The 23,512-nt window shown below is 36.5% G+C and overlaps 1 protein-coding gene across 1 annotated transcript in view; it reads left to right on the top strand.

The window, feature by feature from the left end:
- Nucleotides 1-228: 228 nt before the first annotated feature.
- PTPN3 (protein tyrosine phosphatase non-receptor type 3) overlaps nt 229-23,512 on the top strand; it is a 239,893-nt gene continuing 216,609 nt past the window's right edge. The window contains exon 1 of the mRNA XM_051995555.1: nt 229-390. The gene's annotated coding sequence lies outside the window, so the exon portion shown is untranslated. The remainder of the gene's footprint in view (nt 391-23,512) is intronic.

Consider the following 23,512-nt stretch of genomic DNA (forward strand, 5'->3'; position numbering starts at 1 on the left):
GGGCTACGGGTAGGAAACTATAGATACATCCCACCTTCCCCGACCAGAACCAGAGAAGAAAAAAAAAAGCCAGTTTTTTCCCTTTCATGCCTGTCACGCCCCTTCTGCCTCTCTTTTTCCCCCCGGCTCTCCCCCAACTCCTCCACTGGAGAGAGGTTGGAGTCCGAGGCGTGGGCCCCACACCCCCTCCTCCCCGGTCCTCCCCTCCCCTCGGTGGCTGCGAAAACTGGGAGAAGCGGAGCGGGATACCATGCGATGCCTCCTCGGTCACTCGCAGAGGCACTGAGCATGCTCAGGAGCCTGGGCAGGTTCGGGCTGTAAGTAGGAAGCCTTTGGCGCTCCTGGGACACCCACCCCACCTGGGTAGCCTACTGCTACCTAATGGTCCAGGTGAGTGAGCCCGGGGGGCAGAGGAGATTCGTCTTTGACTGGTGACTTGGCACTCAGTAACCTCTTGAGTTCTCCTTCTCACTCCCAGCTTCCACCTCCACCTCCCCTGCGCCCCGGGGGTAGGGACCGGGGTCTGCAGGGGGTTGGGCTGGGTTGGGCTGGCCTGGGAAGAGCCAGCGCCGGCAGCAGCTCTAGGATTGCGCTTAGGTCTGCTCTGCCCCGGTGCGTGCGCCCGGTCGCACTAACTTCTTCGGCCGGGAAGCCCAGACTGGAGACTGATTTGCAGCTGCAAAGCGCTAAGCGGGGGTGTCTCATCTCGGGGGAAAGAAGGAAGAGCCACTGAAAGTTCTGGATGTGAATTTGGAGTATGTGACACCCTTGTTTTTCTTGGTCACCAAGGGCTCCCCTTCCCCCTTCCTCCCTCCCTCTTTTTCTGTCTCCCAATCCCCGCCCCCTTCCACTCCGCCCACTCTCATGAACTTTACCTGCTCGGAAAGTTGGGCCCTGTGGTTTTTGTAACTAGGAGGGAAATCCTAGAGCGGCAGTTATGTGCGGTGGTTTTCTGGTGATGATAGGAAATGAAAGGAGTTGAATTTGGGGGTGGGGTGGGAGTGGTAGTGAAAGTCATTAACATTGGTCACTTGAAAGGTGTAAATTCAGGAAGTGGAAACTATGGAACAGAATGCAGACTAAGGTGTGTTTTTCAATTATTTGGCCACGTCGGATGTCCTTTACCAACTGGAACCGATTGTTTTTCTTAGTTACTTGTTTCCCCTACTTCCTCAAAAGTTTGAGAAATGCTGTAAATCTTGAAACTGCAATCAGTCAATCTTTTGGAATATCCTATATGGAAGGAAGATGGGAGTAAAGGTAGGGAATCGTAGAAGATGTACAGACAGTTACAGCAAGCAATTGCTAAGTATCTGCTATGTGCCAGAGGATTAAGTTACAGCTAGATACCTGGATTCAAGACTGACTTCTGACTCCTGTGTGAACCTGGTCAAATCATTTAATCTGTCGGTGTTCTAGGCCCTAAAGTGTCGGGCACTCAAACTGTTAACTTGCCTGGAAGGTGCTGCCCTGCATCGAGAGACGAGTTCTCTCACCTGGGACCTTTCTCCATCAATGAAAACACACCTCTAGCCTCTATTCTCCAGGTGCTCAGCACTTTGATTTCAAAGACAAAAGCAAAAAGTCTTACCTATCCTTGAGGATCTTACCCGACCTCGTTATTATTGTTGTTTGTTTTTATGATATCCGGAGGTAATGCCATGAAAGGTAAGTGAATTGGATTTGAGTGAGGGAGGACTTGCCTCACTGTCTCCTCCGGAGGGTATCTATTGAAAAGTAAAAACATGTACTAAAAAAAAATAGATATGAAATACAAAGTAATTTCTGAGGAGTGAAGTTAGAGACAGAACTGGAGAAGTGCAGAAAGACTTCTCGAAGGAGGTTGTGCTTTTTTTTTTTTTTTAATTTATACACTTGAAAGGCACATGTTATATTAATATGATTGTCTGGCTATAGGAGTACATTTTTCCACTTTGCCCTTTTAGGAAGTTGTACTTTTAAGAACATTATTATGAATTGCAAGTTTTTTTTTTAGGGAAGTTAAGGACTTTTTTTGAATTTCTAGATTTTTAGGGGTTAAGAAGGGAAACTTCTAATGGCAATGAGATAGCAAATGAAAGGACACCTCACTTATCAATCACCTTATTCCCTTTATAAATGGTATGTTGGTATTTAACATGTATTGGTCAACCTGCCATCTGGGGGAGGGGATGGGGGGAAGGAGGGGAAAAATTGGAACAAAAGATTTGGCAATTGTCAATGCTGGAAAATTACCCATGCATATAACTTGTAAATAAAAAGCTATATAGAAAAAAAAAAACCAAAATAGAAAAAGAAAGACAAAAGAAAAACAATAAATTTCCATTTTACATATATATATAAAATTAAAAAAAAAAGACAAGATAGTGTTAAAAATGGTATGTTGGGCTCATTTATAGTTTAAACTTTATTTGCATTTCAGGAAATTAGGGAAGTTTGTTAAGTAGTGACTTCATTACTTTCTAAACATCTGCTATAGGCAAATATTTAAAGATTCATGTTATGCCTCTGAGTGAGCTTTCACTTAGGGGAGGCCAAGTAGCTTTGTGGATAGAGTCCTAGGCTTGGGGTCAGGAAGGACTCATCTGCTTGAGTTCAAATCCAGCCTCAGACATTTAGTAGCTGTGTATGGATAGGTAAATCAATTGACCTTGTTTGCTCCACTTTCCTGGTTGGTAAAAATGAGCTACCGAAGAGGATATTTATCCCTCTCACCCCAGGGCTATGAAGTTTCTTTATTTAAAGGCCCACAAAACAGTTTTTGCTTTAACTATAGTCCGGCCTTCCAACAGTCTGAAGGACAGTGAACTGGCCTCCTATTTAAAAATTTTGAAGACCCCTACTTGCAAAGTTGACTAAAGCTTTCATTTTGGAAGTTAGTTCCTAGAATCTTATAACATTTTGGAACAGAAAAGGATCTTAGAGATCATTTAACCCAGTTACCTCATTTTACAAATGAATCTTGCTTTATTTTCTTGAAGCTAGTTAGTGACAGAGACCAGAGTAGAAGTTGGATCTCTCAGCCCTTATGGTATCATTATTCTTATCAAACTGTGTATATAATGCTTTAAAGTTTTCAGAATTCTTAAAATATATTATCTTGCATGTTATAGTCTTGTGAGATAGGTACCATAGATAGTATCTGCATTAGTTCATTGAAATCTTTTCATGGATCTCTAAATCCAGCACACTCTAAAAACAGCACAGTTTTGTTTTTACTTTTCTCCCCCTCCCCTCCCAGATCGTAAGCACTTATGTATTATAATTATTGGATCTCCTTGCTAAGCTATAATGATAACAGCTACATTTAGATAATGCTTTAAGATTTACAAAGATTTTTTTTGCTTTACATATTTGGGATGCCCAAAAAGTCTTGTTCAGTTTAAGCTTAGTAGTCCATGAAAACGTTTGGGGGGACAGGTGCCTTGTTTGAGGTATAGCAAGGAGGCTGTTGTTATTAAATTGAAGGGTATGTGGTTGCGAATAAAGTGTAAGAAGACTGGAGAGGTGAGAGGACAGATTATAAAGTTTTAAGCTTTAGTAGCTTAAAATCTCACCAAGACTTTAAGCTGATAATATCTTATTTGATCCTTGAAACTCTTTGAAGACATGGCCTAGATCTTTACAAAAAATTTTCTTTCTCACAGAGTTTTGTAAAAGGCTCTGCCACATTCGGTCATTAATAAGGGCTGAATAAATAAAAAAATACTTAACACCAAAATGATATTGAACATAATTTAAAAGTAACATTGAAAGGAATTTCAAATGCCATCTCTCTGAAAGACTCAGAATGGAATTAATGAAGTTTTTCAGTTCTACCTCCCTACCTTGTCATTCCAATGCCAAAATTACTCTTTACAGGGGGCAGAGCTACTTTATCGGTGATCTAAACAAAACACTCGGGGTTATTTTCACTTTTTCACTTTTTTTTTTTTAATTACAAATCAAATCTTTCTGCTTTCTCCTCTGCTATAATGTCATCCCTTCTCTCTTTTCATGAGGAAACTATGATGGAGAGTTAAGGATGTACTCTCTCCCCTAGGGGAATGCTATAACAAGCAGAGACAGAGTTATTGAGGATGTGGAGGTAACCAGAGGTACTTTAGCAGTAGGGACAAGACTGATCTGATGCTGAGCTAATGAATAAAGAGTAGCATAGCCTTAGGCCTCTATCACTTGGATCTCTCGCTAGGATTGATTCTTTGGTTTGGGGTAGGGCTAGACACTTAGGTGGAAGGTGGTTAGATGGCTCTAGTTATAAAGATTAGAGTGCTGTAGAAAAGACAGTGTAGATTGTTCTCTTGCCTTTGGATGGGGCATCTTGTGTGCCTATCCAGTGAATCTCTAACATTGCTCTCAAGAACTGACACCTGATCTTTGCCACATTCCAGCTAATTAGTTTGTTTTGGACTTCCAGACCAGCCTAGACAAATCTGCCTTGTTTCCTCTTCTTCCAAGGCTTCTTTAGCAGAATATGAGGGTAGACTTCCCCCTTTTATTCATAGACTTTCTCACTATTCTTTCTTCATTCCCTCTCATTCCCTATTTCCTCTCCCTCCTCAATACATACATTACTGATCAGTGTTCTTATCATAACTGCAATCAATTCTAGGCTTAGGTAGAGTTTGTTATTTTTGCTTACTAGCCAAGAGTTCTTACTGACATGAGTTGAGGCACACCCTGGTTGGAGCAGTGTCCTTGGCATTCTTTCATTCAGATGTTGGCAAGTTGTGTGTTCTCTCAAATGTATCCTTTGGATTCAATTGGGTAGAACATAGAAGGAGACTGAGTAGGTCTGTGACTTAAAAGAAATCTTTTAATTGTCTCAAAAACATAAAAGAGGAGTTTTTTTCATAGAACTATTGGTTTGTGTCATAGGAGAAGGGAACACAGAAGGAGAAGAAACCTTGGAGATGTTCTGATTCAACCTCCTCATTTTATAGAAGAGTAAACTCACTCCCAGAAGTGTACAGTGATTTATCAAACATCACATAGGGAGAAGAGTCAGGATTCAAACACAATTCCACTAATCTCTATATTTAGTTCTCTTTCTGGGGCATAGACATCCCAAGGCTTCATGTTTGTACTTTGAGTTGAGAGTTGGCCTCTAGGATAAAAAAAAAGTCCTCTCTTTGGCACTGAAAACTCTTTATAACTTGTCCCCTTCTATCTTATTTACATAATTCTCCAGCTCACTCTCCCATCTTTGAGCTTTTCCGGGACTGCCTTTCTATGCCTAGAATTCTTTGCTCCATTCAGGTCTTTCCTCTCAGTTTTCCTGGCTTCCTTCAAGATTTGGCTCAAAAACCCATCTTCTGCAGGAGGTCTTTCCTGGTCACTCTTCCCACTTCCTCCCCACTTACCCCCACCTTTTTCAGATTATCTCCTGTTTATTTTCTCTGTATCCTGTATATACCAATTATTTATATATTTTCTTCCCTATGAGAATGTACAGTCCTTAAGGACAAAGCCATTCTTTTGACCTTCTTTATATCCCTAGTTTAGCACAACTCTTGGTAGGTAGGAAGTACTTAATGCTTGTTGACCAACTGACTATCTCATCATTGGGGTGTACTCTGTATCAGTATTCTCTGTAAACCCTGGTGGTAAAATACTACAGTCTATTGAGATAGGGAAAGGGAGAGAAGTCTTGTAGTATTTACACAGTGTTGTTTGTTCTTCATTTTGGAAGTGGACCAATGATGTCTTGACTTGCTAGTGAATGGGATTTAGGTGAGGCAATGCTGGGCAAGTTAATCAGTTTTACTCTTCACCATAAGGTTGTAGTAGAAAACACCCTAAGATGTGGAATAGGCACTGGGTGGAAAGAAGCATAGGTGTGGTCTACTTGATGGAAGTCAGCCTAGCCATGCTTGCTGACAAACTTCAATCTATGGGTTTAGTGCTATTTAGGAGAGAGTGATTAATTTATTTGTCAGGGAAAATAGTTGAGGCTGGTGACTTTTGCAGAGTACTGACAGGTGTGGTTTTATTTGCTGTTGTTTGACTGAAAAAACTAGAATGGGATGTAGAATGGTTAAATTTTTTTTCTTTTTAAATTTTAGATCCATTTAGATTGAAAGTGGTACTTATATGAAAGGCATTATGGCATAGTAGAAAGAATCTTGGATTTGAGATCTCAGGAGTAAAGTTCACTTCTGATTTTATCACTAGGTGATTGTGGATAAGCCACAACTTGTTCAGCCTTTCCCTAGTTGGTGGCATCCTTGCACTTTCCTTTTTTTTTTTTTTTTTTCCCCACTTCAAAGAGAGCTGCTGTAAACATTTTAGAATATATATACTCTTTTTCTTTCCTTGAATTATCTTTGGGAATAGACCTAGTAAGGGTATAGGTAGTTTAACAACTTTTTGGGCACAATTTCAGATTGTTCTCCAAAATGATTGTGTCACTTCACAATTCCACTAAAGACAAATTGGTGTCCCAAATTTTCCATTTCTCTGTTTGTCACTTTTCCCTTCTATCAATTTAGCCAGTTTCATAGGCGTAAAATGATATCTCAAGATTTTTGTAATTTACATTCTCTCTCTCTCTCTCTTGCTGAGGCAATTGGGGTTAAGTGACTTGTCCAGGATCACACAGCAAGGAAGTGTTAAGGGACTGAGACCAGATTTGAACTCAGCTCCTCCTGACTTCAGGGCTGGTACTTTATCTACTTCACCAAGTAGCTGCCCCTACATTCTCTAACAATAGTGATTTAGAACATTTTTAAAATTAAATTGTTTTGCTTTCCTCATTGGAAAATTGTTCATATCCTTTGATGATTTATCGGATAAGGAATGATTCATTGTTATAGATCTGATAATATTCTTTATATATTTTAGATATGAGATTTTTGCCTGATAAATTGTTTATAAATTTCCCCCCGGTTTTCTGTTTTCTTTCTGCTCTTAGCTACAGTTTTTTATTTGTACAAAACCTTTTAAAACTTTGCTTTCTATCTCTTGTTCATTCGTTGTTTGCCTGTCCACAAGTCTGATAAGTAATACATTCCATGTTCCTCTAATTTTCTTATAAAGTCTTTCTTTATATCTAGAGATCATGTATCCATTTTGACCTTATCTAAATTAATGGTTGTAAGATATTGGTCTATACCCAGTTTCTGCCATAGTGTTTCCCAGTTTTACCAGTTTTTATCAAAAAATTAATTCTTATCTCCAAATCTTAAGTTTTTGCACTTATACTGCACTTGCAGATACAAAGTTATAGTATTTATTTGTTGCTGCAAATTGTGTGTCCTACCTATTCCATTGGTCTACCATTCTGTTTCTTAGCCAATACCCAATAGTTTTGATAATTACTACCTTACAATACAGTTTAAGATCTGGTATTGGTAAACCTCCTTCCTTTAATTTTTTTTCATTGTTTTCTTTGATATTCTTGACTTTTTGTTCAAAAGGATGACCACTAATTATGGAGTAGCTGAACAAGTTGTGAAAATCTTATGATGGAATATTACTGTGCTATAAGAAGTCATGAGCACACTGATCTTAGAAAAACATGGAAAGATTTGCATGAAGTAATGAAGAGCAAAATAAGTAGAACCAAGAGAACAATAGCAATATTGTTTTTAAAGTGACATTAAATGAAAAAGTTATTTTGACTATTACAAATGCCCAAATTAATTGTGGAAGACATATGAAAAAGACCACCCAAAGAAAGAAACTGATAAAAAATATAGAATAAATTTACATATAAGTATGTATTTGTATACATACATATGATATGCATACAGTATGTATATGCATATCCTACACCCACACTCATCCTTATTTGTATCTAATGGTAGTTATGTCTAGAAGAGGATGGGGAGAGATTAAAGACAATTTATATGATGATTTTTATTTTATATTTGAAAGGAATAGCAAGTTGTATATAGTAGATTTATAATGTAAAACACAATCATCTTTTTTATTGTATTATGTTATAGAATGCTTATTTTATTTCATAAATATATATTAATGAAATAAAAATAACAAAAGGGAAAAAATAAAGGAAACTAGAAATTTAAAAAATATAGATGATCTTGTTCTTCTTATTAGTGGCTTCTGTTATCAGAACAGCCTCTTATGGCTAGGATGCTACTATTTCTTTGAGTACAGGACAATTCCTAAATGTTATTCTTGGAATTCTGTACAAGATAAACAATTTTTCATATCAGTATCATTTCAATAGAATTTGATATCCAAAAGAATGCTTCTAAACATATTTCCACGTTTATCATGCTGCACAAGAAAAATCAGATCAAAAAGGGGAAAAATGAAAGGGGAAAAAAAAGCAAGCAAACAGCAACAAGAAGAAAAAAAGGTGAAAATGCTATGTTGTGATCCATATTCAGTCCCCGTAGTCCTCTCTCTGCATGCAGATCGTTTTGTTCATCATAAGTCTGTAGAATTGACCTGAATCCCCTCATTGTTGAAAAGAGCCAAGTCCATCATAGTGATAAACGAAGGCCAAGCATAGATCCCTTATGTATTCTAGTGTCATCCTTCCAATTCAGAATAATAAATAATAATAATCATAGCTAGTCTAGATATAAAGCTTTAAAATTTGCAAAATGCTTTACAAATATCTTTATCTTCACAACAGCCCTGGGGAAGTGAGTGCTTTATTGTTGTTCAGTTATTTCAGTCATGTCCAACTCTTTGTGATCCCATTTTCTGTGAAGGAAATGGGTTTGCCATTTTCTCTGAAGTTGAGTGAAATGACTTGCTAATCACATCGCTAGCCATTATCTGAAGCCAGATTTGAACTTGGAAAGAGGAATCTTTTTGACTTCAGGATTGACACTCTATCCACTGCATCACATAGCTGTCCTGCTTTATTTTTCCCATTTTACAGATGAGGAAACTGAGGCATAGAAAGGTCAAGTGACTTGTCCAGGTTCACACAGCTTATAAGTGTCCCAGGACACTTGTCCTATGGGCTTTCTGACTTCTCAAGCAACACTTTATCCACTGTGCTTCCAAATCATACCTTTTCCAAAACATGATGGATCTATATTCATAAATGCATTTTTCTTAAAAATTAAGTTCATTTTTCAAGTTCTAGCCCTCGTGATCCTACTGTCTTTGTCAGGTTTTCGTATTCATCTTCTATTATCTGCCTTTGCTTCCTTTTTCTTTATGTGGTTCTAAAAAATAAATTGGTGAATGAGTCCATATCCTTTAGGATCCCATTAGGAGTGGGAGGGAGGTAGGAGGAGAATGTGGTGTTAGAGAGGCCTCCTGCAGAAGGTGAGATTTGAACTGAGTCTTGAAGGAAGTCAGAAATACCAGGAAACAGAAATGAAGAGAAAGAGCATTCAAAGTGTGGGTGTTAGCCAAGACAAAAGCATGGAGATGATGGACTTTCTTTTGGGAGAAATAGCAAATGGGTCAGAGTAGCTAAATCATGTTGTAAATGTCAGAAAGATTAAAATGACTAAAGATTAGAAAGGTAGGAAGGGGCAACAGAAGATTTTATATTTGATCTTGGAGGTAATAGGGAGTCACTGGAGATTATTAAAAGGTGGGGAGAGAGGGACATGCTGTACTTTAGGAAAATCATTTTGACAACTGAAAGGAGGATGGATTGGAGTGGGAAGAGGCAGGAAGCAGGCAGACAAATTAGTAAGCTATTGCAGTAGTCCAAATGAGAGGAGATAAGGGCTTGAATTAGTGTTTTGTCTGTGTGAATGGAGAAAAGGGGATACACGGAGAGATGTTCTGAATACTGGATTGTGTCAGGTGGGTATGATTAAGGAATTGAAAATAATATACAAATTGTGAACCTGGATAATTCAGTATGACAATATCCTTGTTCACAATAGGAAAATTGAGAAGGGAAGGGGTTTAGGAAGTAAAGAGAATGGAATTATGCTTTGGGCATGTTGAATTTGAAATACCTATTAAATTTGAGATGTCCCAATAGTAGTTGGACAGCTAAGTGGTGCAGTGGAGAGAGCCCCAGGCCTGGAGTCAGGAAAATGTGAATTCAAATCCAGCTTCAGACACTTAACTAGCTCACAAAGTTATTTAACCTTGTTTGCCTCAGTTTTCTCATCTGTAAAATGAATTGGAAAAGAAAATGACAAGCCATATGAACATCTTTGTCAAGAAAACCCCAAATGAGATTATGAAGAGCTGGATACAATTGTATAACAACAAAATAGAAGTTGTTAATATGACACTGGAGTTCAAGAGAGAAATTAGGGCTGCCCTTAAGCTTCTGCCAAAGAAGGAAGCACCAGGGTAGTGTCAACTTCAGAGTAAGAAAGCCCAAGACAATTTTTTTTTTCTTCCCAGAACAGAATGTGTGTTTTTCCCCTGGCAAAACAGCAAGTTTCATCAATTTCTCCTACCTGGTGGTAGTTCTTAATGAGTCTGTATATTTAGTAAATGTAAATTCACTGGACATTTTTGGATAGGGGATTTTGGCAGATTATTATGGCTTGTGGCATTTAGAAGGCTCAGTATTCTGTCCAATAGAGTTTGCATGCTGGAGAGATGAACTAGACTTGGGAAACTTAGGGTTATCAGTTTAGGAAGACCACAAAGTTTCTTTCTTGGCCAGGCATCAAAATGTAAAAGCAGAACTAATGTTTGTTACTTGTATGATGTATACACAGAGATATGAATCTAAAGATGGATGTGAAACTGGGAAATAGGTTTTGGGACATGAAGTTCAGGTAAAATTTAGACAACCATAATCGAAAAACTGAGCCCAAGAATCTTGGGTACCAGTCTAAGTGGTTCTGGGAAGGCAACTGTTGAACATCCAAGCAGTGGTCAGTGTTAGGGATGTTTATATTAAATCAACAACAACTGATTGAAATACTTGTTGTATATGTCCAAAGAAATATTAAGTGATTCCTGCCTTGAAGTTTGGAAGAATAGATTGGGGTAGATGATAGAGGTCATGATAAGCCATTTAAGCTTTATCTTGCTTTGTTATTGTTCAGTGGTTTTTCAGTGGTGTCCAACTCTTCATGACCCTATTTAAAGTTTCCTTGGCAAAGATCCTGGAGCAGGTGTCTATTTCCTTTTTCAACTCATTTTACAGATGAGAAAACTGAGACAAACAGGATTAAGTGACTTGCCCAGGATCACACAACTAGTAAATATATGAGGTCAGATGTGAATTAAGGAAGATAGGTTTTCCTGACTCCAGGTCTAGTACTCTATCCATTATGCCACCTCGCTGCCCTTTTAGTAGGGAGCTATTGAACTTGACTGATCGGGAGTCAGAGGTCCTGAGTTTCAATTTAGCTCCTTAATTTTATTTCCTTGGTGATCTAGGGCAAGTTATTTACCTCAGTTTCCACATCAATAAAAAGCTAGCTGAGTTCCAATATCCTTCCAGCTCTAAATCTGTTATTCTTTGAGCCTCTCAATTTTGAGGCAATCATTTGACATGATAAAAGTGATAATTTAGGAAGATTAATGTGGTGCTGATGTGTAGGTTTTTTGTTTTTTAATTTGGAGGTATGAGGGAGCTCGTATCAAAAAGAAATAGTAATCATTACATTTGCCTGAGTTTGATAGAAAAGATATAATGATGGCAGGTGGATCAGGGGTTGGTAGTTGTATAGAGGAGGAAAAATCAGAGTCAAGGATTAAATCAAGTTTTTGAAGCTGAATAATTAGATGATGGTGGTATCCTTTAAAAAATTTTTAAAATTAAAAAAAATTGTTTTAATTGTTTTTTTCTGGTTATGCATGTATATTTTTTTAATGCACATTTCTTTATGAATCATGTTGGGAGAAGAAAATCAGAACAAAAGGGAAAAACCATGGGAGAGCAAAAAAAAAAAAAGACAAGAAAAGGAAGTAAATATACTATGTGTTGATTTACATTCAATTTATATTACATTCAAGTTTTTTCTCTGATCCCAGATGGCATTTTCTCTCCAAAGTTTATTGTGATTGCCTTGGATCACTGAACCACTGAGAAGAACCAAGTCTTTCATAGTTGATCATTGCACAGTCTTGTTGCTACTGTGTACAATGTATTCCTGGGTTCTGCTTGTTTTGCTCAGCATCAGTTCATGTTAATCTTTGCAGGCCTTTCTAAAATTAGATTGTTCATCATTTTTTTTACAGAATAATGATATTGCATTACCTTCATATACCACAACTCATTCAGCCATTTCCTAATTGATAGGCAGCTTCTCATTTTCTAAGTCTTTTCTAGATGTTAGTGTCCTTAACAGAAATAAGGACACCAGGAGGAAAGGCCTGAGTATTTTTTTGGTGGATAGAAGGGAAAGGTGAAGAATAAGTGATGATTGGTGGTAGATGATTGCCAGACATTCAAATGGAAATGTCTTAGCAGCTAATTGGGTATGTAGGATTGGTGTTTGGGAAGAGACATGGTCAGGGCAGGAAGTATATATCGTGGTATTTTGTATATAAGGTATAAGTGAAATTGGAAATAAATTAGATCTCTGAGGAGAAGAGTGACATAGCTAAATAATTAGAATTTTATTTTTAAAAATATTTTATCACATTTTTCAGTTATATCCAATTCTTTGTGATTCTATTTCCTTGGCAAAATACTGGAGTGGTTTGTCATTTTCTTCTCTAGCTCATTTTACAGATGAGGAATCTGAGACAAATAGGGTAAAGTTATTTGACCAGGGTCACACAGCTAGGAAATATCTGAAGTTGAACTCAGATGAGTCTTCCTGACTCCAAGCCCAGCTTTTCATTTTAGTGTGCCACCTAGCTGCCCCAAAAGGTTTTATAGATGTTATTTTTAAAAACTCAAAAAAAAAAAAAGTGTCTGTCACTTCAGTGCAACTACTGTCTCCTGTAACAACAACAACAAAAATCAGGCAAAACACCCTATTTCTGTGGAAGACACTACCATTCTTCTAGTCACCCACTTTCACAGTCTAGATTGTGATTTGCCTCCCATAGCCAACCAGTCATTAAGTCTCTTCAGTTCAACTTCCATGTTTCTCTAGTCCATCCTTTTCTTTTTACTTTTCCCATAATCACTCTAATTTAAGCCTCAAGTCTCCCACTGTATCTGGGACTATCAACTGTTATCTAGACCTATACATTTTTCTTTTCTTTTTTCTTTTTTTTTCTAATAATAGCTTTTTATTTTTTAAATACATGCAAAGATAGTTTTCCTTTTTCTCTTTTTTTATTAAAGCTTTTTGTTTTCAAAACATATGCATGGATAATTTTTCAACATTAAACTTTGCATAGCCTTGTGTTCTAAATTTTCCCCTCCTTCCTCCCACCCGTCCCCCTACATGGCAAGCAACCCAATATATATTATACATGGTAAAATATATGTTAAATCCAATATATGTAAACATTTATTCAATTATATTGCTGCACAAAAAAATCAAATAAAAAAGGAAAGAAAATGAATAAGAAAACAAAATGCAAACGAACAACAACAAAAAGAGTGAGAATGTTATGTTGTGGTCCACACTCAGTTCCCAAGTCCTCTCTTGGGGGTAGTTGGCTCTCTTTATCACAAGATCATTGAAACTGCCTCAATCAATCTCATTGTTGGAAAGAATTACATGCAGCAGAATTGATCATTATATTATCTTGTTGTTGCCATGAACGATGACCTCCTGATTCTTTTTACTTCACTTATCATCAGTCCATATAAGTCTCTCCGGGCCTTTCTGAAATCCTCCTGCTGGATCATTTCTTACAGAACAATAATATTCCATAATATTCATATACAGCAATTTATTCAGCCATTCTCCAGCTGATGGGCACCCACTCATTTCCAGTTTCTGGTCACTACAAAAAGGGCTGCCACAAACATTTTTGCAAATGTTTCCCTTTCCCTCCTTTAAGATCTTGCAAAAATAGTTTTCAGCATTAACCTTTGCAAAACCTTTTATTTCAAATTCTTCTCTCTCTCTCTCACTTCTCCCCTAGACAGCAAGTAATCCAGTATAGGTTAAACATGGGCATTTCTTCTAAATATGTTTTCATATTTACTGGACATATATTTTTCCACTATATTCTGCTGACTGGAGGAGAGAGTGAGGCTGATGACTCTACTGTTCTGCCTCACTTAAATCCAATTTACTTGCAAGTCAAGACATCACCCTAGTGATGTCACTGGCCTTCAAGAATGAAGGATGAGCAGCAACAATAATTTAAACCCTCATTAACCTTCATGTGGATTTGTACACTTGCTTCCCAAAAGGCCTTCCTGCCTCAAGTCTCTCTTCCTGTTGTCCTCCAAATTGTTGTCTAGTGCATATTGTGAAGACACAGTTTTGAGCCTGTTACTCTCCTGTTCCAGAAGATCTAGTGATAGCCTGTTATCTGAACAGTAAATTCCAGTCAAAAAAAATACACAGCAATTAACAGTTTGTGACAGCTTACCTTTTTGAGGTTATTTTCCATTACTTTCATATATCCTTACTGTTCCAGCTGATCTGTCAGACTTGCTATTCTCTATATATGATGTTCTGTCTCTGTGCATTAGTACATATTTGAAAGGCTCAATTTCAGTGATATTTCCCTTAGGAGGCTTTTCCTTTTGTCCCCACCTGTCAGTGCTTCTCTTGGAATTGCGTAGTGTTTATTTTATGTATGTATATCTGTGTTATGTATGTTTTGCATTTCCTTATCTGTGAATATGTTGGTTTTACAGTTGAATGTGAGACACTTTTTGTATGCAGGAACAATTCTTGTTTTTTACTTTGGATCTCCTATACTTAATATAGAGATGCTTGTTATTATTTGTCCTTTGTTCTTGAAGAGAACCATGACATCACAGAGAGGTGGTGCTCTGACATGCAGGTGAGTTGGATTTAAGTGACGGAGGGCTGTACAAAGTCACCTGCCTCACTTTCTCTTCCAAAGCCATCTGTGTCCAGTAGCAAAATATAGATCAGGATGACTGGAGATGGCCATGAATGCAGCAGGAGACCATGGCCTTTTTAAGCATTTTGATCGATTGAATAAACTAAACACACTGAATATGTCTGATGCAGCATTCTGCATCAATAGCATTCCACTTCTCTATCAAGAAAAGATAAATGTATTTCATTATCAATTTTATGGAATCAAAATTGGGAATTATAATATAAAGTTTTATTTCTTTAGGTTGCTTTTCTTATTGGGAGTGGGAGTGGGAGAAATGACCATGATGTTTTTTTAAAAATAGCAAGAACAAAATATTATATAAAAGAAGAAAATATGAGGTTATAAAATTTTTTAAGAAAAAAGAAATGTTTTATACACCTGTAATTCCTGCTACAAGGGGAAACTGAGGCTGGTGGATTACTTGTGTTTAGAAGTTCTAAGTTGAGGTAGAGCTGTTGCCTATCAGGTGTCTTTACAAAGTCTAGCACTAATGTGGGAGAGCCCTCTCATTCAAGGGCTTGCATATTGGCAGGCAGTCTTGCCATATTAGAGGACTACCAAGCTGCCTAAGAAAAAATGAACTAATCTAGGTTGGAAAAATGGAGCAGGTTAAAGCTTCCATACTGTTCAGCATTGGGGTCTGGTCCATGAGAGATCACAAGCCCAGGTGAGATAAGGATGCTCAATCTCTTTTAAAAAAAAGAACTTGGAAAGACTTATGTGATACCAAATAAAAATAACAAAACTGAGAGATAATTGCACCTAAAAACCATAATCAATGGAGCCCTCCTTATTCTCTCTCTCTCTCTCTCTCTCTCTCTCTCTCTCTCTCTCTCTCTCTCTCTCCCCTGAGGCAATTGGGGTTAAGTGACTTGCCTAGGCTCATACAGCTAGGATGTATTAAGTCTCTGAGGTCAGATTTGAACTCAGGTCCTCCTGACTTTAGGGCTGGTGCTGAGCCCTCCTTTCTCGAAGATAAGTGTAATTGAACAAAACAAATTACATTTAGCCCTTCCACATCACAACTTTCCCCAATGTGATTTCAATATTTTGTGGTTGGTATAAAAAATTAAATGGGAATTTGGGGGGGGGAGTTTTGTGGAAGCCACAGATAGCACACAAAGACCAGCATTTGACAGAGAACCTATGACCAAATACTTAGCTCAAAATTTACAAGAAATATTCCTTTAAAAAGAAAAGAAAAGAAAAAAAATTCAGGCGGCTTCTCTGATACAAAGGAAGAGCCAAAAAACTGCATGGATTTTCCAGATCATGGGAACGCCAATACTTGTGATATGGAAGGGCTAACTATAAATCAATATTGCTTTTGCCTGAAATTGTAGGCCTTGTTTTGCATTATTTCTTTTCAGACTGCAGGAGATACATGATTCATCATCTGCCTTTTAAAGTCATGATTTGCCTTTGAATTGATCAACAACTCTGAATTGTTTCAGTGTTGTTTTTCTTTGCATTATTTTGAGAATTGGGTAAAGTGTGCTGCTTGTTTTGCTTATTTTTCCCTATATCAGTTCATCCAGTCTTTTCTCTTAATTCTTCATTTTTGTTAGTTCTTATGGCATGGTTATGATCTATTGCTTGTACTCTGTTTCCAGTTTTGGATGGCATGGATTTCGGAGAACGAGGTGAGTGATGATGGAGTAGTAAAGTCTAGAAGAATCAGTAGGGAACAAAGAACAAGAAGGCTTCAGTGCCTCTTCCCTGGGCATTCTCTGCCTCCAAGCACTCTCTCTTATTTGGCTAGTTTGCCCCCATCTTAAGCTGTTTTTTTTTTTTTTTTAATCCCTTGCCAAAGCCCAACTCTGATTTATTTCCACCATCAACTTCCTTTTCTCCCACACCAAAGCTGCTAAAAGAAGCTAGAGGAAGTCATGAAAGTGATATAGATGATCACAATCTCAACCAGTCCTTCACTGTAACAAGATAACCCTTTCTTCTTTCCTAATTGAATTTCTGTCCCACTCCCTACTGGGGGAGACAGCATGACATAGCAGATAGATAACTGGCCTTGAAGACAGGAAATTGTTGTATTTCAGTTATTTTTTAGTCATATCTGACTCTTTGTAATCCTATTTGGGGTTTTCATGGCAAGGATATTGAACTGGTTTGGCATTTTCTTCTCTAGCTCATTTTATAGATGAGTAAACTGAGGCAAATAAGGTTAAGTGACTTGCCTGGGAGTCACATAGCAGGGGCCAGATTTAAACTAGGGTCCTCCTAACTCCAATCGCAGTGCTTTATCCATTGTACCACCAGCCTACCCCTAGATCTGGGTTCAAGTTCTGCTTCTGCCACAGATTGGCTATATGACCCTGTACCATTCCCTTTACTTTTAAATATTCTAAATCTCTAGTGGCCAGATTTAAAAAGAAACAGATCCTTGGGGCAGCAATGTTAACTAAGAAACGAAATTAATTTTTTCTGTTTTATTGTATTTTTTTTTTTTTTTTTGTTAAACATTTCAACTGTGGGAGTATTGAAAGCCTGGGGAGTTTGATACTTCTTATTCTGAGGAATTCTTGGGAATTGCAATTTATGTTGGCAGAGAGAGTTTTCTCAACATTCCCCATACCATTGAAATCTGACATCCAGCTCCTCTCCATAAAGGGATCATTCCAAATTTCTCAAGTTTTTTCCCTTCCCTCTAGATCTTCCTCCTCCTCCCTTGCTCACCCAGCACTCCCACATTCCATCCTCTCAATTGAGGACCTTGACATACTTTGTTGAGAAATGCAAAGTTTTTTGAATTCCCTCTTCTCTCCCTTTTTTGCCTCGTACAACCTCATGATATCATTGTGCTCTATTTCTTCCTTTACTCCACTCTCTGAAGAAGATATGATCCTTCTTTCCAAGACCAACACATCTCTATGTATCCTTGATCCTGTCCTTTGCTGCCATCTTGAGCAGATTGCCTCTACTACCATATTCTCTTCCCTTTTCATTTTTAGTCTCTTCCTGTTTAATAGTTCCTGCCCTACTGACTACAAAAACAAAAGTTTTCTCCATCTCTAAAACAAACAAAATACCTCCCTAGCTCCACCATGTCATCCAATAGATGTCTCCTACATATCTTCCTTCTTCAAAAAAACTATTTATGCTTATTGCCATCATGCTTCTTTTCTTGTTCAATTTTTTCTTTTATTTATTTTTGAAAGCACTTAGTCTTGCTCAGGATCATACAGCTAGTAAATCATGTTCACTTCTGAATGGTCATACAGCTAGCAAATAATGTACACTTCTAAATGCTCTCCAACCTCATCATCGGACCTCATCACTCAAAAGAAAGTGCCTTCTTCAAATTACCTATGTTATCCCCAAATATAGTTTTCCCCCCTTTAGTCCTAATTCTTCTTGACCTCTGTAGCATGTGACACTGCTGACCAGTTTTTTTTCTTGGTTGTTTTTTCCTCTTTAAGTTTTTCTGCCTTGGCTTTTTTCTTGGTTTTTCTCCTTCCTTTTTTGACTGTTACTTCTCAGCCCCCCATATCATATCCACTAAATATGTGTATACTCCAAGGTCCTTAAAACCGAATCTTCTTTTTTCTCTCTGAACTCTGATACTCAATGACCTTTTCAGATTCTGTGGGTTTAATTATTGCTTATGCAGATCATTCTTGGACTTATTAATTCAGCCCTAGTTTCTTTCAACTAGTTTAGTTCAACATCAGTAACTGCCTGTTGAGTATTTTGAAGTGAATGTCCAATAAATGTCTCAAATTCCCTGTGTTCAAAATATGTCATTATTTTTTCCCCAAAACCTACTTTTTGCTAAACTTCTATTTCTGCTGAATGGTATCACCATCCCTCTAGGTATCAAGGATTGTAACTTTATTGTCATTCTCAGCTCCTCATAACCAACCCTTACCCTAAATATTCAATTAGTTGCTCAATTTTGTTTCTCTCCCCACCATAACTCTCGATATATTTCTTTTTTACTTGCATAGACAAGTATCTACGCACCTCAGTTTTTCCCCTCAGTTCAGGTCTTTATTACCTAGAATATTGTAATAGCCTCCAAAATGTTCTCTGCCACCAATCTTTTATAATCTACAACTGCCAAAATGATTTTCCCAAAGCTTAAGGTTGATTGTCACTCCTTGCACAATAAATTTTAGTGTTTACTATTATATCCACAATGAAATTTAGAACTCTTCACAATCTGGCTCTGTCTTTTAAACTTATTATCTCTCATTCTCATTCTCTCTTTTGATCCAGCATTATAACCTTTAATAATTTTTTAAATTATGAACGCAAGAGTACCTAATTTCTAAAAAATACACATCAGATTTAAAATAATACTACAAACCACCCTACAGTCCCTTCTGTACTTTTTCTTTACCAATCTCTATTTACTGGCATTTAAAAAAAATCACTATTATTGCCTTATACTGTCCCTACCCTAACATATTTTCTTCTTCTCCAATTAAAATCCTCCCTTGTAACCGATAAAGATAGTATAGCATATCTTTTTTTTTGTTATATTGATCACATATATTCATTTTTGCTCTTAGAGTCTCTCTTTTCTGCCAAGTGATGGCAAACAAGATTTATCATTGGACTTCTGCAGTTGTGATTATTGATCAGAGTTCTTAAGTTTTTCAAAATTGTTTTCATTTGGGCTGGTCAGAGTATAAATAATTATCCTTGTCCACTTAATTCTACCTAAATTCATATTAATGTTCCCAAATTTCCCTGAAATATACACTTTTTGTCATTTCTTTTAGCACAATAATATTTTGTTACATTTACACACCTTGATTTGTTGATCCATTTGCCAATCAATTGTCATCCACTTGTTACTTCTCTGCCACAACAAAAATTGTTGTTATGAATATTTTTGTACCTGTGACTCCATTTCCACTAACTTTGATCTCTTACTTTGTAAGTCTAATAGTGATATAGATGAATCTGGGTGATTTAATAACTTTCTGGGTATACTTACACATTTTTTCCAGAATAACTGGACCACTTCACAACTCCACTAGCAATGTATGTAATTATCTCTTTATCCCATAGCTTCTCCAAAAATAACAATTTTTCCATTTTAGGCCATTTTTGTCAGTTGGGCAAAGGTATAAAGGAACTCACAAATATTTTAATTGCATTTCTTTTATATATCAGTGATTTGCAACATTTTTTTTCCATAGGGTTGGTGATGACTTCCCCCTCAATGATAGTTGTAAAAAGCTCTTAGCATAATAGCTTTTTCTTTCCTTTCTTCCTTTCTCTCTTTGACCACTTATTCTTGTATGTATTTGTACCAGTCCTCTATGTATCCCTTAGGAAGTGGTTGTTCATTCAGTCATTTTTAGTTGGGTCTGGCTCTTTTGGGGATTTTCTTGGCAAAGATACTGCCATTTTCTTTTCCAGCCCCTTTTGCTGGTAAAGAAACTTAGGGAAACATGATCATACAGTTAGTAAGTGCCTAAGGCTGGATTTGAATTCAGGAAGATAAATGTTCCTGATTCCAGGACTTCTATTCACTTTACCATCTAGTTACCCAATTCCTTGGGTATCAGACACTTATCAGATCAATTTCCTTCAAATATTTTCCCCTAGTTTACTGTTTACCTTCTAATTTTAATTGCATTGATTTTGTTTGTGCAAAAACTATAGTTAACCATTTCAATCTATTTTCTTCTACTTACATTCCTTGCCCTTTCCTCCTCTGTCCTCTCACCATTTGTTCTTTGCCAAATCCCATTCTTGGATTAATCCCACTATCTGCCTTTTCCACTCCCACTCAGATGCTGTTGAGAGTGTGTTGCATTGCATCAAATGTTTTTTTTCTTTTTCTGCTTATAGAATCGTGTGGTTTTTAAAATTGTTTTTGTTATCACTGTTGTCTATTATGTTTATAGTTCCTAATGGTGAACCAAATCTAAATTCCTGGTATAAATCCAACCTGATCATAGCATACAATTTTTATATATACTGTTGTATCCTCTTTGCTAATCTTTTATTCATATTTTTGCATTGAATTTATCAGATCTGTTGTCCTCTGTTTCCATTTTTTCCCCTCTGACTTGTCTCCTCAGTTTAAGTATCAGATCACATTTGTTCCATTGTAGGAATTTGGTAGGATGCCATCTTTATTTTTGTAAAAAATAATATATATATGTGTGTGTGTCTGTATATATATAAATTGGAGTTAACTTGTCTTTGAATATTTTGTAGAATTCATTTGTAAATTTTTCTGATCCTAGAAGTTTTTTCCCCATTTATTGAGTACATTGATGTCTTGTTTAATTTATTTTCTGAGATTGGTTTATTTAAATTTTCTGTTTTTTATTTCTATTTTATGTTTTTTTGTAAATATTAATCTGTTCATTTAAATTCTTAGTTTTTGCTGTCATAACTGGGCAAAATATTTTTTAATAATTTCCTTCATCATTTGAGTTCTTTTTCATCTTCTCCTTAGGACTGCTTTGACTGCATCCAAAAACTTTTAGTATGTTGTCTTATTATTTTTCATGTTTAAACTATCTATTATTTCAATTTTTTGTTCTTTGACTACAGTTAGGATTAATTAATTTATTCTCTAGTTTAGTTTGAATGTATTATTCAAATACTCTTGATTATATTTTAAACTGCATTTTGGGCAGTGAAGAAAGGGTATATTTAATATCGCTGCTTTTCTGCTGCATAATAAATTTTTTTAAAGGGGTAACACTTAGCTGAAGAATATGTATATTCTTTTCTGTTCCATTTCAATAATCTCCAGAGATTTTTTTTCATATCTAACTTTTCTAAAATTCTGAAAAGAATAACTTATTTATCTTATTTTCAGATTTTGCTAAGACTTAGGAATGAAAATATCAACTATTAGTTTTTCTGTCTCTTTTCCTGGAATTAGATTAATTTTTCCTTTAAGAATACCACATTATTTAGTAAATATATGAGATATTATTTCATTCATTTTCTGTGCTATGTTTAAGCATACGACGATTTTCCTGTTTCTGTTTTAACCAGGCTTATTTTTACTGTTACAAATTCTGAAATCATGATAGTTACGTCTACTTTTTTGAATTTACCAGAAGCATAATAAATTCTGCCTCATTCCCTCATCTTAACTCAGTTTGAATCTTCTAAACAACATAAAGTATCGAATTCTGCTTTCTAGTTCATTCTAATATCCTTCCTTTTATGGGTGACTTTTCCCACTTTGCTCTTAAAATTCCTTCCATTATATGTTTCTATTCTTTTTTCTCTTTTCTAGGATTTGCATCTTTGAAAGCAACTTCCAGATCATTGAGATCACAGATCCATTTTTGAAAGATCTGTGCAAGGCACCATAGTAATATTTTGTTTTAAAATTGAACTGTGATTTAATTGGCTTAGGAACTTCACATGTGGAAACTCCCTCTATCACTGCAGGTCGACACTTGTTCAGCAGTTTATACTTTGAGATTTGCCTGGGGCACTGAGGTATTAAGTGACTCACTCAGGGCCACACAACCACTTTGTGTCAGACATAGCCTTTGAATGTAGATATGTCTGAGTCAGAGACTGGCTCTCTATCCACTGTCACATTATCTCACCTAGTCTTTCTTTTTGAGCCAGTCTCTATCCTCAAAGAGCTTGCTTCCAAAGATAGCTGTGAGACCTTTAAATTTGACAAATAATTATTAAGCATCTACTAGATATATGGGGATACAAAATGAGGATAAAACCAAATCTGCCCCAGACTGAGTTCTGGGACATAGTAGACATTTAATAAATACTTGTTGATTAATTGATGGTAAGATTTAGACTCCTGCTTGCGAGAGTGGAAAGAGACTTAACTTCTAGACAAATAAATAAACACAATATAATTTGAGGAGGGAGAAAAGATAAACTGTGTGGGGAGGAGGAGTATCAGGGAAGGTATCACAGGAAGTGGCATCTGAGCTGAGTCATATTAACAACTTAACAACAATATAACTTAAGTTAGATGGTGTTTAATTCATGGGGAAAAATGATTTGAGATAATAGAGATAAGGATAGCTCATCTTAAACGAGAAGGAATCAAAGAGGATTTTGTGGAGGTTTTGAGATATGAACCAGGTCTTTTAGGAAAGGATTTCAGAAGGCAGAGGTCTGATGTGAAGAGTTCATTTTACAGATGTTGCTTGATTGCATGAAGACAGCCAAGACCATGACAAGACAGGGAAACATTATTTCAGTTTTGTTGGGGCATAGTGTTTATATGCATTACTGGTGGAATTTGTGAAGTAATTCAGCCATTCTAGAAAAAAAAATTGGTAAATATATCGAGAAAGTCACTAAATTGTACAGACTCAACTATACTACTATAAGACTTCAAAGACAGGAAATGAACTCATATATACAAAAAATATTCATTGCAACAATTTTTGTGGTGGCAAAGAAGTGGAAACCAATTAATTGGCAAATGGAGCAACAAATCAAGGTGTGACAATGTAATGAAGTATTATTGTGCTAAAAGAAATGAGAAAAAAGTACACATATTCAGAGGAATTTGTGAACTAATTTGAAATAAGAATGGAAATGGAGATTGGAACTAGTGTGTTGAGGATCTTGTATAGTTAGCTAAGGATTCTATATTTTATTTAAAAAGCAATTGCAAGTCATTGCTATTTTTGAGAAAGAGGTAATATGATCAAAATTGTGTATTAGG

This window comes from Antechinus flavipes, chromosome 1 (assembly GCF_016432865.1).
Source record: "Antechinus flavipes isolate AdamAnt ecotype Samford, QLD, Australia chromosome 1, AdamAnt_v2, whole genome shotgun sequence".
NCBI lineage: Eukaryota > Metazoa > Chordata > Mammalia > Dasyuromorphia > Dasyuridae > Antechinus > Antechinus flavipes.